This window comes from Phalacrocorax carbo, chromosome 5 (assembly GCF_963921805.1).
Source record: "Phalacrocorax carbo chromosome 5, bPhaCar2.1, whole genome shotgun sequence".
Taxonomy (NCBI): domain Eukaryota; kingdom Metazoa; phylum Chordata; class Aves; order Suliformes; family Phalacrocoracidae; genus Phalacrocorax; species Phalacrocorax carbo.
Genome location: NC_087517.1, coordinates 39273434 through 39287696, shown reverse-complemented (window position 1 = coordinate 39287696; position 14263 = coordinate 39273434). Strand labels below are relative to the sequence as shown.

The following is a 14263-nucleotide window of genomic DNA, read 5'->3' as shown; positions in this document are numbered from 1 at the left end:
ACCTTAATGATTCTATGATTCTATTTCAGTCCCTCTAAAAATGGAGTTCTTTCCATTACAGTCCATACCACCTGGTGACTGTGTGGCATTTATTGACCTGATTTTTTTTTATGCTTTCCTCAGTGACAGCTTGATTCTCCTTGCCATGCTCCTAAAGCACCATTACTGTGAAGACCTTTTTAAAGCTATCTCTGTTTGGGGGTCCTGTTGTGCCTATGTTTTAACCAATGTGTTTTGGTCAAGGTAGAGAAACATTTTAAGCCTGGTGCCAGTTAATTTAAATTGAAGAGCAGAAAAAAACCCAGCATGTTGGGTCCTTGGGGATATGGTGAGTATCTACAGCTGGGCATTTGAAATATCTAGACAGTGTAAAAGAGAGAGGGAAGTAACTGTGAATGAAGCAGAAAAGAGATAGAGGTATGGCTGAAAAATTCCAGTCAAGAGACGTGTGGAAACTGTGCCCGGAGATTTCTTATATGTTTGGATCTGGTCTAAATGAACCAAAATCAACACGAGACTCACTGCAATGATTTTACTATTAGCAGACCCTTTCTTTTATGAATCTTCTCATTTCAGTACTAAGAGAAGTTTCATGTGTCTAGATGGCAACTTGAAAAAAACACTTGTAGCTATATAGCAAATGGGCAATGCTGGAACAGTAGTCTGAGCATGGAAATACTGCCGCAGAACCACGGGAGGGGACAAATTCTTAGGCAGCGTGTTAGTGGCTGGTCTTGGTCACAAGTTAGGGGAAGAAGTTGATTCCTGCTGAAAAGCCTTTGGATACTCCAGGCAATACCCCATGCATATTCTATAGCCAGGGCTAGCAGCTTGTCATTGTAAATCTTAGAAATTCTAATTGATGGCTGTGGTTTAGAGTGAGAGGCAAAAAGGCATGGGTTCATAGCTGGGGAGAAAGGTCAAATGTGAGTCTTCTCAGAAGACTGGGGATTTTAGAGCAGCCAAAGGGTGTTAGGTTTCCTGGACTTCCCTGGTGCATTACTTTGCCAATGGTTAAAAGCATTTCAACCCACTTTGCAGGTTCCAGCTGTGTGCTCTGCAGTGGTAGCAGCACTGAGCCAAGGCTTGAACCCATCTCAGTTGTAATTAATGGAAAAACTCCCTTTAAGTTTAGTGTCTCAGGAATTGAGTCTTAAGACACTTGAAATGTTACTATCAGTGGAAATACACCTGCCCCAATTCCTCTTTGTTCTACTCAGGTCACCTGTTTTAGCTCAGCAGCTCTCAAAATTTCCAATGTATTCACCCACCCACATGCACAAATCTTGAGATGTCAAAGTCATGAGTCTTTTTCTTTCTTTTTGAATAAATCGTGGCATCCATAACTCTGGAGACAGCTTGACAAAAATGTAGCTTTAACTGAAGTATTTGCTGTAGCTGGAAAGTGTACAGAAGTCAATTAAAACAGCCAGTTCTCACTTGCTGAGAAGTTTCTCAGATTTGGGAACTGAAACCTCCAGCACTGGGATTCACCTTAAAAGTTAATGGCTTTTGAAAGCTTAAGCCAAACCACATTTAGATATTTCTACGATCTAGGCAAAAAAGAAGAATCAGTTTTGTTTTGAGGACATAATGAAGGTTTCTTCTTAGGCATTTACAACTACAGAAGTAGCTTCTCCTCTGTGTAGGATTGTGGTCCCCTGGTAAAACTGTGGAACCACTTTTCAGGACAAGTGAACCAATGTATAGCACAAAATACTGCCGCAGACAGTACTCCATAATTATCCGAGTCCATATACCTAAAGGGTAGAATCATACTTTATTTTGTGTGAGTAACTTCTAAAAAGGTAATGTGAGGGCTTGCCTAAACTTGCCACATCTCCATGGAGTTGGTGTTACTGTCTAGATGGGGCTGAGCTGAGGCACAGAGGAGCAGGGAAGGGAACAGGTCATGCACTCCAATGCAGTGGGCAGTGCGCAGCTGTCCCTTTGCCAGTGCAGAGTCACTGGCTGTTGTTTCCATACACTCAAGGAGCATATGGACCTTTCCTACATTCTTGGATAAATTATCTGTTATAAACATCCTCCTCAGCATCATGAAGCAAAAAGAAAAAAGTGACAGGCTGTATTTAATGATTAACACCCCCCACACACTAACGGCTATGCAGTCTGAATGCACGGAAGGAGTGGGGCACGGTGGCAGTTTGACTCACGCTCTGTGGGCTCTCACTGTCAACACAGCGATGCTCTGAACCATTAATAATAATGTGACGTTACAGCTGGGGGGAAATATGTGTCTCTTGAAACCACATTTCTGTCTTCCATCCGCCCCACTCTAGCATTCGTCTGGATTTATTGAATAAGGTTAATGGATTATTTAGCAGGCTTCTCCAGCCATTATCAGCTAGCACGCTTGGTTTGTGTGGCTGGCCTCTCCTGCTCCGTCAGCTGTCATAAGCTTCTCAATTAGAAAAGGGGGGAAAAAAATAGGAAATAGGTAACTATGGTTACCTGTGATGTGGTTTTTAAGAAGTGCTCAGAAACCTAGTGGCAACAGAGTTTGGAAGTTCAAAGCTTTAATTTATTCAAGAACTCTCTTGAATCAGAGTATCAAAAGCATTTAGAATAAATTCAGAACATTTTATTTTGTAGAACAATATTGCAGTCCTAAGCAGAAGCCATCATACAGACCGACTGCTTGCTCTGCTCACGTGAGAAGAAAATAGGAGTAGGAGAGGGTAAATATGCCCTTGTTCCACTTCTCTCCTGCAGAGCCTAGTGGCCCTTGCAGTGGAATAGCTTGTGAAAGTGGTGGATTCTAGAAGAAGTGGTGCTTCCATTGTCCTATTGTATTCCTATTTACACTGAAATGATTATTTTAGAAGTGGTCATGCAGAGCCCTGAGCTGTGTGTGCTTTAGGGGCATCTTTCAAGTAAAAGTGTCTACCTCAGAAATTCAGCCCAAATCATGCTGTCTGCAGAGAAAAAAAAAATCATCACGTTTAATGTAATGAGAACACAGAATAATGTTAAAAGCTTTTAACTGGACCAGAAGTGCCCTATGAAACATGTCTTGGGGTCAAAAACTTCCCCTCTCAAGTGTTTCAGGGGGATCAGTGGAATTATATACATATTTGCCTTTTGCACAGCAGGGAGCTGCTGTGTGCTCTTCTTGTAGGATTTTCATCCAAACACACAAGATAGTAGCCACCACAGCATTCCCTGTATGCTCCATGGGCACTGCCCAAGAGAAGGGGAGAATAAGAGGTTCTGCTGTCCAAAAACATTGTGTCATCTGAACCATCCAAGTGTGCAGAGTACAGGAAAGACCTGTTTTCTCACATATTTTATTATCGTAACTCAAAGAGAATACTGGAAAACCTTGTATCTAGTGCATGACATGTCACTTTATCAGTGCACTTCCAGTGGAAAATTATTATCTGCTGCTGGGCCCATACTCATTTCCTGAGGAAACTGTCTGAAAAGGGGGGTTTTAGCCAAGGAAAGGCAGGTGTTGTATTGGACCAGGGATTGCTGAGACCTAGGAGCAGTCCCTGTCTCTGTCCCAGCATCGACGGTCTTGGGCAAGTCATTTAATCTTTCTCCTTCTAAAACACAGCTTTGTTTATTAAATGTTTTATTTATCTATTATATTACTATGTTTATTAACATAGAGTGTTTTTTTTAATTGGATTCTGATCACTTGAAAGCAGGGGAAAGCTCTTGCTACGCATGTGTGCTGTTCTTCGCTCAGCTGGGGCCCTGAACTGGGCTGGCAGCTCTAGGTGTATTATAACCTGGTCTAGATTTTGTGCATTGCATGCCAACAGTACTGGGTTGTGGAAAGGTAGGTAGGAATGGGTGTCCTGACTGACAGAAACCAGCAACAAAATGCCTTTCTCCAGCCCCTGCCCAGCTGCTTCTAAACCCAGGCAAATTCACTCTTTCACAATAATTAAGCATTCCTCAGGTTTCAAGGTGTTAGAGAAGTCGTCACATAACTGAATTTGCCAGTTATTGCCAAATCGTGAGAGTGACCTCCAGGATACAAAGTGCACTTAGCCCTCTGTTAGGTGTTTGATGGATCCGATCTTCATGCTGGTGATTTTGCTTTGTCATAAGACCATTTTCTAGAAAGCCAGCACAGAAACTCTGAAACTTCTAAATGCTTATCTCAAGTCCTCCTGTTTAACCAACTTGAAACAAATAGCATATAATTTATTAAGGGTGCATAAAGTTGAGAATATTGCAGTTCCGTCAGTTGCAGGGCAGAGCCATGAAAGGTCACTGTTCTTATGGTATTGTTTGAGGTGCTGGAGAACTTCTAATGTTTGTACTGTAGCTGCATTCATTCTGAAACTGAGGGAAGGCTGTGCTTGTATCTGTTAATCTGGAGGTTCCTTATTAATAGCCTGCACACTTCATTGATTTTTAATTAATTTCTGAAGAGACACAGAGGATAAGTGCTGCAGCCCACAGACATCTCTGTACTTATTGCAGTCCACATCTCTATTGATCGCCTGCCTAAGGAGCAGAAGTAATCCATTTTAAATACACTTTCTTGGAGAGAGTGAATGCACTACACGATATACTCTCCCAATTGTAATTGTATTGGCAAGAGGTCAGCGGCTGGGGTGGGGGAAAGGTAGCCCGTTGTTTAGTATGCTGCTGGCCCTCCAAGCGCAGGCTTCTCTGCAGGCATCGTTCCAAGAAAGCCAAGTTCCCTCCCTTATGGGCAATTTATAACTACAGAGTATTAAGAAAGCACTGGTCAGAGCTCGACTGTTAAAGTTGCACTGGGAGCTCCTTTATAGGACAGATTTAGCCTGCCTGCCTCTTCAGAGGAAGGAGCTGGAGCTAGTCTAACTGTAGCAATTAATCTAAGAGAGAAGAATAGCATTCAAAAAGCCCTTTCAAATCGTTAATGCGCTGATACCTCTCTCTCTGGTTGCCACTTTGAAAAGCATCAAACACTTTCCAGGAGTATGTGATCCACTGGGAGCTGAAACCTTAAGTCTCTGAGCACTCCCCAAATCAGAGGATACGTAGATTCTTCCTGCTGGCATGCGTAGCACAGGTTACTAGGATTTGCTTTTGAAACAATTCACAGCCTTTGTCATAAGGTCTGTGTTCCTGCCAGCCTCTTAACTGTAGTTACTTGGCAATGCGTATTTATTGCCCAGAAAGAAGAGTTTTGCAGTAATAAGTCTCTTATTTAGGCAGTTAGTTCTTATTTAAAGGCTTCTTTTACAGAAAAAGATTTTGACAACACGTAGCCGTGGTTGCAGCCAAAAGAGTGCTAAGTACTTCTGTGCTTCCTGGACTAAGGTGCGTTGTGGTAGCATTAGTGGGCACAGCAAGTGTTAAATTCTGACTTAGAGAGCCCAGGCCCCATGGTACATCTGGGGAAGGGCATCCCTGCAGCAGAACAGAAATCTGTGTCAAAACAGTCAGTCTTTTTCTTACACAGGGACCATCAGTACATTTCTGCCTGCTTTTTTTTTTCCCTACATAGGGTAATGTACCCAAAGGACAGTCTCTTGAAAACACCTGACTGGTTTGTGTGCACGCGTTCAGAAGCCCTTGTCAGAAGCAGATACTGCAGAGCTAGCAGGAAGGCATCAGATGCCAAGGACTTTATCAAAGTGTTGGGGTGACCCTTTACCCATGGGTCCCTGACTTTATTAAGTTTTTCCTGTTACAGCTCTTGGGCCCGATCAGTAATTGGAGGGGCAGAAACTCTTTTGGTGTGTCTCTGCTGCAACATATATTTGTGCATCGCGTCTGTGTTGGCCTAGTGAGGGTACGAGAGGAGCTGCAAAGCTGTATCCAGGTTACTGTGTCCTTACTGGTGATATGCTTATTATAAGCACAGCTACAAGCTAGAATTTCTGTCACCTCTTTGGGCTGCAGTATTGGCAGCTTGAGCTGTGATTTTCTTCAGAGATTATAGGAGAACATCCCTGCCCTTTTGATCACTTCAAGAATAGGGAGAAGGTACTTCAGGAGACTAAGGTAGCCTGTGTCCACACAGCCCAGGAGGCTTAGACGCCTGGCCTAAGGGAAGTGGTAATGCAGCCTATATGAGGAACTTTGCCCATTGAAGGCACTAAAGCTGGCACAGGAGACCACCTTGCACCCAGCTCTCTTAAGGAGGCATGCGGCAAGAGTCTGAGTAAATGGCAAAATGGAGATTAGATACAACTCCAGAGCTCCCTCCCTCGGTAATGTCATGCATAGGAATGCACTTTTTTTTTTCTCCCATCCTGAACAGCCCATGTAGCAGCTACACAGATGTGCCTGTAGGTGGGACCAGAACTTGGAGGCGCACACAATATGGACAGTATAGAAATACCTGTATTGCATCTCATCCCTTATGCTACTAAATATATTTATGTAACATCTTTCATCAGAAGAACATGAAGTGCTTCACAGACTCTTTATATTCAGCACCACCTAATCTAGATATCTGCATAATTTGAGGGAGCCAGGGAGACAACTCATACTTTTCACAGTAGTTCAGACAAAGGACATTCGATGATGGCAGTGGAACAAACTCCCCTCCTGGTGATGCCCAGAGGAACTTCAACACCCACCTAAGATAGACAGCATCTTTTTAAGGACCCCACAACCTAAGAACTGTGAACCAGTCAGTCAGTTCAGCAGTGGCCCATTTATCTGTGCTTTGAAGGGGTGAGAAGGCACTCCTGATATTTTAATTTAAGATTGCAATGGGTCTGGGACCATCAAAATGTCTGCTCAGTCCAGTCAATTAAGTCTTGAAATGTCATAAGCTTATGAACTTGCTTCTCCTCTCATTTCTTTTAGTCTTTTCTCCCTTTATGAATCACCTGTCATTTTGGAGTAGCCTGCATTTTTTCCTGTAATTCTCATCTAAACTTTAGCCTCCTAGCCTCTTTCCTTCCTTTTTGCTTCCTGACTTTCTTTTGACCTATTATACTTTAGCGTCTTTTTTTATTTTGTGTCTTGGGCCATAGCTCAGCAATGCAGTAAATCAGGCATTAGAACTCCATTTACTGCAACAAATATACTGGTACATGATGCAGAGCAAAGATCTTTGTGTAGACTTTGTTTTTTCCAGACTTGTTCTTTTGATGTGTAACTGACACATTTATATTGCCACAGGTAGCGCATGTCCTCCTGTGGTTGGTATGAAGCCAGCTCATCTCAATTTTGTGCTTCAGCTGAGTCAATGTGCAATCACACTCCCATGTGTGAGCAGACAGCATTTATACTTCTGGGTGATCCACAAGTGGAGAGATGTAAGACTAACCTGTGTGCAGCACATCACCGCTAACTCTTTTCATGGCAGAACTAGCTTGAGTTACCTGTGCAGGAGTTGTATGTGCACTGTTTATCTTTCCATAGAGGTAATAATCCAGCTGCACTGGGATCCTGCCACTTAAGGCAAATATAGATAGCCTTGGGCTTGCTTCTGTGTACTTTGAACTGTTAAGTCCAAAGCCATTTAGCAACATCACAACAGGACTAAGAGAAAAGGGATTTATTAGCAGGCATGAATACACAGCATCCACACTGCTCATGTGCAGGTCTAGCAAGGTTTCAGTTGTCTGGTCCCAGTCTGGTGGACTGGTCCAAAGTGGCTGTCAGAAAAGCCAGCTAGTTATGTCAGCTTTGTATCGTAAGGCTGCATTTAAAGACAGCCAGCTTGAGATAAAAGCACCGATACACCAAGATGTGGCTTGTTACATGTGAATAGCTCATTGCTTCAAACTTAAGTCAACTGTAGAGAAGCCTTGATAGAGCAAGCTTAGTCAAGGGAACAGGAGATGAGAAAAAATATATTGCTATCACATAAGCTGTCTTTGTCTACTTTTACCAAAGAGAGAGTTATTAACTTGACCCATATAAATCTGAAGTAATTGAGCTCCTAAATATTTGGGATTACACCACAGCCCGGGATGCAGGAATGGACCTCCTGTGTTAGCTTTACTGGAGTTGGATGAACCCCAGACATTTTTGGAAGTCCTTGGCAGCTGAGCTGGTGGAAGCATGCATAGCAGAAGGTGTGAGTCCCCAGCTCAGACAGGCAGCTTTGGCTGAAATTGTTAGCATCCTTCACTCTCCCTTGGCTGTGAGGATGACCTCCAGTCCCAGCTCCGAAGAAGACCTACATAACAAATCACACCTCTACAGCTGAGTCAGTGTATTTCAGAGCAGTGTCAGTTTTTCCCTCCCACAGCTCTCTCTGGAGTAACAGCTACTTAGACGATTCTGGTTGCTCCTGACAACAAAGGGCACTGCATTTTCCTTGAAAGCATATTTAGCCCCAGGTAAAATTACACTTTTTCCATGGGGCAAGCAGAGGGAAAGATGATAATTTCAAGTTTTCTGTAGTAATTCCTGTTATTAAGCTAGCCCCCAGTTATTAGGATGAAAAGAGGGCAGTCTCCAAGGCTGGAGATTAATGTCCGTGAGATTTGAGTTGGGTTTGAAATTTTCTTCCTTCGCATACCTGTTTGATGAATCTGCCATGTGTGCTGGCTTTAGTGGGTGGAAGCTATTTTTGAAGAAAGGAAGGCTGCTTTTAATTTCTGGATGGGTTAAGATCAATGTTCCCTCTATTTAGGGAGGAAATAATGTTTATTATAGAAAACAGCAAAAAGCCACAACAGAAGAAAAAAATGTGTATAGTACACCTGCTGTCTGCGGGTGCTGCTGAAATTCTTGGGGCAGGTGAAGGTCTTTATCCTATGTATTTTTTATCTGAATGGTCTTGCAGAATGGTATCTTGCAAAGACATATGTATACACTTCAGTTAGTGATTCAACACACTTCAGTTCATCTCCAGTAATCATCCCAAAGGGACTTTGCATTTAATGAAATATATGTACCTGCTTAAACTCTGTCCTGACTAACGAATACCTTTTTTTCTGGAAATGTGGTACAGGCACATAAGGGAAAGAGCTTTCAGGCAATTCAAAGAGTTGGACATTCCCTGAACAGCAGCTGCTACCTTTGAAACGAATCGAGAAGCATCCTCAGTGGGGAGGTGGGGCTCTGAAAAGTCCAGAAAAGTGAAGGAAATGAAATAAAAGCATCTGAAACAGTCTGTGCTTGAAACTCTTACACTCTGAGCTGTACAAATGGAGGCTGTGCTCAAAAGCTGCCCTCAGCAACTGGGAGACAAATGACAGCAGCAGAAAGTAATGCTGGTAGTAAAGTAAGAAAACAGCAAATTGTGACCATGTCTTAAAAGCAGGAGAACTCAGGGGACAAACACGTAACTTTTCAGAGAAGTTTCATTTTGCTTTTTTAAAAAAATCCTTCTATTCCTTTATTTCCACCACCAGCCCACCTTTGATGATACTCCTCTAAAGGTGTCTGCAGCACTGGAAGTCCTGGTATTTTGTGAACCTGATTTGATACTTTCTGCTGCAGCTCAGCATTTGGAAAAATCAAAAAGCTGTCCCATCTCATTGTCTTCTCTCCTCCCATGGATTTTTTGACATAGTCTCCTTTCCACTGTCCCACTTCAGTTTGTTGCTGGCACACGTTATCTCATTTTCAGGTCTGTCATTTTCCTCAGGAAAAGAGCATAAGCATACCTGACCGTACCTGAAATGACTGTACCACATCTGTCTATCCCACAGTCCTGGACACTTCACAAACACTGCAAAATAAAATTGGGAAAGACTTTGTTCTTTTATAGCTCTTAATGACTAACTCTTATTCAAGAAGATAATTTTTGTTCTCTGTTATTGTTAGCCAGCTCCAAAATTAAACAGATGGGTAGAGAGCAGAATTCATCTCAGCTAATACAACTGCTGATTTTTTTTCCCCTCTAGTTATTACATAGAAAATTATCAAGGCTGAAAAGTGACAGGTAGGAAATTCTTACTGGAGTTAAGTTCCTCGTGGCCATTTACATCTTTCCTGTCCACCTCCCTTCTTTAAACAAAGATGTCTGGGCTATTTACAAGCCCCTCAGCATTGCTTTTAGTTTTCCTGGTGCTGTTGCAAGCCTTGTGTAAAATGTATAAACACGTGGGCAGGTCAGGTTAGTAATTTTGTAGGCAAGGATAAAAGACCTTTAACACTAATCAGATGTCCTGGCAAGGGCATTTGTGTCTGCTTCTGAAAGGAAAATTTACATTTTCACAGTTGCATAACCACATGGGTAGAAGGAATCTAGGCTACAGGCAGTTATGCTGCTATGTATGTCTAGGTAGAGATCCATATAGCACACGTTTGTCATTGTACGTGACTCTGGTGCTGGGTGAGGATAAGAGGTGCAGTTGTGAAAGATAAAAGGCTATTCCTTACTCATCCTGAGGTTCCAAAGGGACTTCTTCAACTTATCTGTGTTATAGCTGTTTGCAGTGGCTGTTTGACTTCTTAATAGCATTAGGCGCTGATTCAGAGAGTGATTTTATGTTAAGGGATCCTAGCAGTAATTGCATTTCTAATGATATTCTCTGTGAGGAAACCTCTGCCATGACTGTGATGAGGAAGTGTCAGTGACAGATAGGTCATGGCCGATTCTTGTGTTTGTGTGAGAGGAATCTGGGCTCAGAGATAATGGGACAACTGACCCTCAATGGCTTAATGTTGAACTTTTTCCTCTCAGTGGTTTCAGCCTAAAAGTCCCACCCGATTGTGGATATTCTAATACATGTACTAAAGTGTGGGGTTTCTTATCTGGACATTTTATGCTTTGATAATTATGTGGGATCTGCATAGCTCTAATTTGGACAAGTCCTGAAGGGCACTTCATTTCCCCAGCCTCACAGATCACACATCAAATGGCACAGCATAGTGTCGTTTAGATCGAGCTCTAAAGTGTCATTTTTACAAACAGATTGCTTTCCAATGTCAGGGTCTAGGATCACTTGTAGTTCTGTCTTGTAACTCTCATAAAATGTCCTCTTAGTATTTGATCATAGGCTTATTGAGTGGTGATGGAATCAGCTGTGTCATGTAGAGAGTATATTTTTGTTTTTGTATTTCTGTGTCATATAAAAAGATTAGAGATGCATATAGAGCACTTTTCCTGCCAGGTTTGAAAATGCCTTCAGATGATGATTCTTGGCATAGTATATGTTTAGACAGTATTGCTGCAGTGGATAACTGTAGGATTCCCATTTTTAGGTTGTTTTCATTCTGCTCGTACAATCTCATTTATTGAAAACATATACATATATATACACACCTTTTCTCTTATACTTCCACTATCCACCTTTAAAACTTCTTGATAGGATATCAGGAAAATCAAACATGTTTACACTGGGTATTCCTAAGAGGTTTTACATTTCTCTAGGTCATGGACCTGCAGAGGATTTTGTAGCTGTCAATCCTACATGGGTTGTTTTTAGCTTTGCAGATAACATAGTTGGGAAAAAGCCCTGAGAAGCTTGTTTGACAGAGGTGAAGTAAACCATAAGTACAGTGATACACAGGCAGCTATTTCTGCCCTCTTTCTGGATAGAAAAGAAAACCAGGTGTGATATTGGTTAGGAGTATTCAAGCTGGTGATGAGACATCTTCCTAGTTCATAAGAGAGTATGAGGTTAGGTTGAATAAAATATAATCTTACTAAGACGATACTAAACAAAAGCGTAAGATTTAAATAAAAGGAACTGAATGAGTAGAATAAACAGTGAAACATCCTAAAGTGTTAGCCTACATGTTTAAAAAATGCTTGGAAGCTAAATATGTAGAGAAGGTAAAATAAGACCAAGGAGGCATGATTAAGGGTTTGATTGTTTAACTCTTTCAACGAAAAATGTTTCTGGACACCTTACCATCCATTCCTGCAATCATGAGCTAAAGATGTGAGGCTAAAGCCTTGATACAGGTCATCTGTTTTGATTTTAACAAGACATAAATTCTGTTACTTCATTTCTGCAAAAATAAATCTGCAATATCTTAATATCATTTCAGTGCAGATAGGTGCAAATTAAATTAATAAAAATGACAATTTTATTCGTGCCTAATGTCTTCTGATACCAACAGAATTCTGTCATTAAATTCTCTGGGTTCTTGTGTCCTCATCAGATTCTTCCCACAAAGATCTGTCTGCAGGTTTGGGCCTTTCTTTTCTATCCCCCCACCCCCCACTCTGAGGTACTGAGAATTTTGACCAAATAAGAATATTGGAAATTATGTGAAATCTATGAAGTTTTAGAAATATTTCTGTTCATTCTAAAAATCTGAGATTTCTTAAACTAAGTAGAAAGGAAGTGCAAGCAGCACCTTGAGACTTTTTGTTCAGGGAGGAGCTATTTTGCAGTGAAAGATGCAAGACTGAAGAGAGGTGCTTAATCCCATGGAAGCTAGAAGAAGAGACTGTGAGCTGCGGGAGAGAAGTGTCTGGGGGAAGCACAAGGGCGCCTGTCTGTTTACATGACTGCAATCCTGACTTCAAGGGCAGCACTTTCAGGAACTGCAAAGAACCAGTGTAACATTAGATGTGTGAGGAATGACTATGCAGTATGTTTAAAGGCACCCTGAAGCCACTCTTAAGGTTAGATTCACTATCTAGGAGCAGCAAAACTGGGCATGTTATTATGGGCCAGAGGCTGCTCTGCAAAACATGCAGAGCCCTGCTTTCCTGCACACACTGTTCAGCCTGACACAGCATGGGCATGGTGCTCTCTCAGTGGCTTTCTGAGGCACGTCCAGACAGGCTGGTTGGCACCTACCCACAGACATCTCATCTGAATGGCTGCAAGACCTCCAGGTGAAAGGGAGGGACATGAGACTGGGAGGTTGCTGTAGTCCACCTACTTCCCAGAGTACTTGGTATGAGCAATGTTGACACTGCCTTGAAGTGCTTTCTGGTTACAAGTCAGTGGTAGAGATGTGAAACGGGTTTTGTATGAATTCCCAATCTGTCTGAATTTTGCAGGGCCATTTTTGTGGTTGGTTGTCCTCTATTACACAGTGTTGGTACTATTGACTGTGTTGTCTTTTTCTAGTTGGTTCTCTTCAGATGGTAATTCTTGCACCAAGTCATGGTGCCTGTGATTTCATGGTGTGTTTGTTGTGTGACTCACGATTGTTTGACCTATGAGATTTATTTGTCCTTTTTCTACAGGTTTTAATTTGATGTCAAAAAACCATTATGCTTTCAAAGACGTACAGTTCTGATGTTCAACAGCCAAAAGTATTGATTTGCAGTTGGCAGGAGGGTGTTTGCTTCAACTAGCAGTGCTTTTCAAAATTAATTCCATTTGCTTTATGCCAAAGAGTCCCTGTGTCCCTTTCAATCCACCTTCATGTCAACTGCAGCAAAGCCTACCATGTTAAAAAGGAAATAGAGTTTATGCCAAATGTTCTCCCACATATTTTCAAACCTTTTAGTGGCATTTGCACTGGAATTTTTCACCCAAAAGCCACAGCAGTTCAGAGCTCCACTTGATGCTTTTTGTAAAGACATCTACTTTCTGTCAAGAATGGGCTACATTCTGGCCCGGTGACCATGAGTGGTGGCTTACGCATACACATTGTCCTCCTGGTATATATGGCAATAGGTGCGTGTGAGCTTCTTGTGTTGTGAAAGGGAATAAAATCTGGCCCATGACACTGAGTAATCTGGTTATTTTAATCACTACCTGTGACTCTCTGAATTATCATCTGTATTATGGGATAATATGATCTCTTCGGTATTCAACAATGACTTTTTAAAAATTACCATATATATTATACAGAGCTAATATATTAAGAGATACCTTAAGGGTAATTAGCAAGTGTGTAATTTCCTCTGTAGGTTCTTATAATGATGGTTAATGTCATAAATGCCTTTTAATGAAATTATAGGCTTGTATCCCTGCCTGACTATCCTTTGTGTGTCATATAATTAATAAAACCAACCTTTGGTGTTCATCTCAGTGTCACAAGGCATCATGTAAACTTCCATACTGATGGTAGATGGTTAGTCTCTCATCAGAGAAAGAATAAGGTTAAGGCCAGGCAGCTTGAGTATATGTTACCTTACCTTTAAAGGCAGTTGGATTGGCTTGTTAACAAAAGTACTTCTAACAGAACATATATGCTCATTAAAGAAAAAAAAAAGGCCATTGATCTACTGTCTTATTATAAGACTACATGCAAAATTTTAAGGGAGTGAAAAGGCAAGTGTGTTGCAGCACTTGGTATAAAGAATTGTTTTACTTCTTAACCGCTGAACATAGTGAAAATTTGGGTCCAACTTAAAAGCATTTGGAGACGGATAAGAAGCTTCATCTTGAATTGAAGGCAGTTGCCTGGAATGTATAAGAGCTGGGATTGTTTCCCAGTCTGGCCTAATTTCTGTGGG

At 41.6% G+C, this 14263-nt stretch overlaps 1 protein-coding gene across 4 annotated transcripts in view; it reads left to right on the top strand.

Annotated features, from left to right (window-relative positions):
- ERBB4 (erb-b2 receptor tyrosine kinase 4) overlaps positions 1-14263 on the top strand; it is a 651514-nt gene that overhangs the window by 597850 nt on the left and 39401 nt on the right. The gene's annotated exons all lie outside the window — the stretch shown is intronic.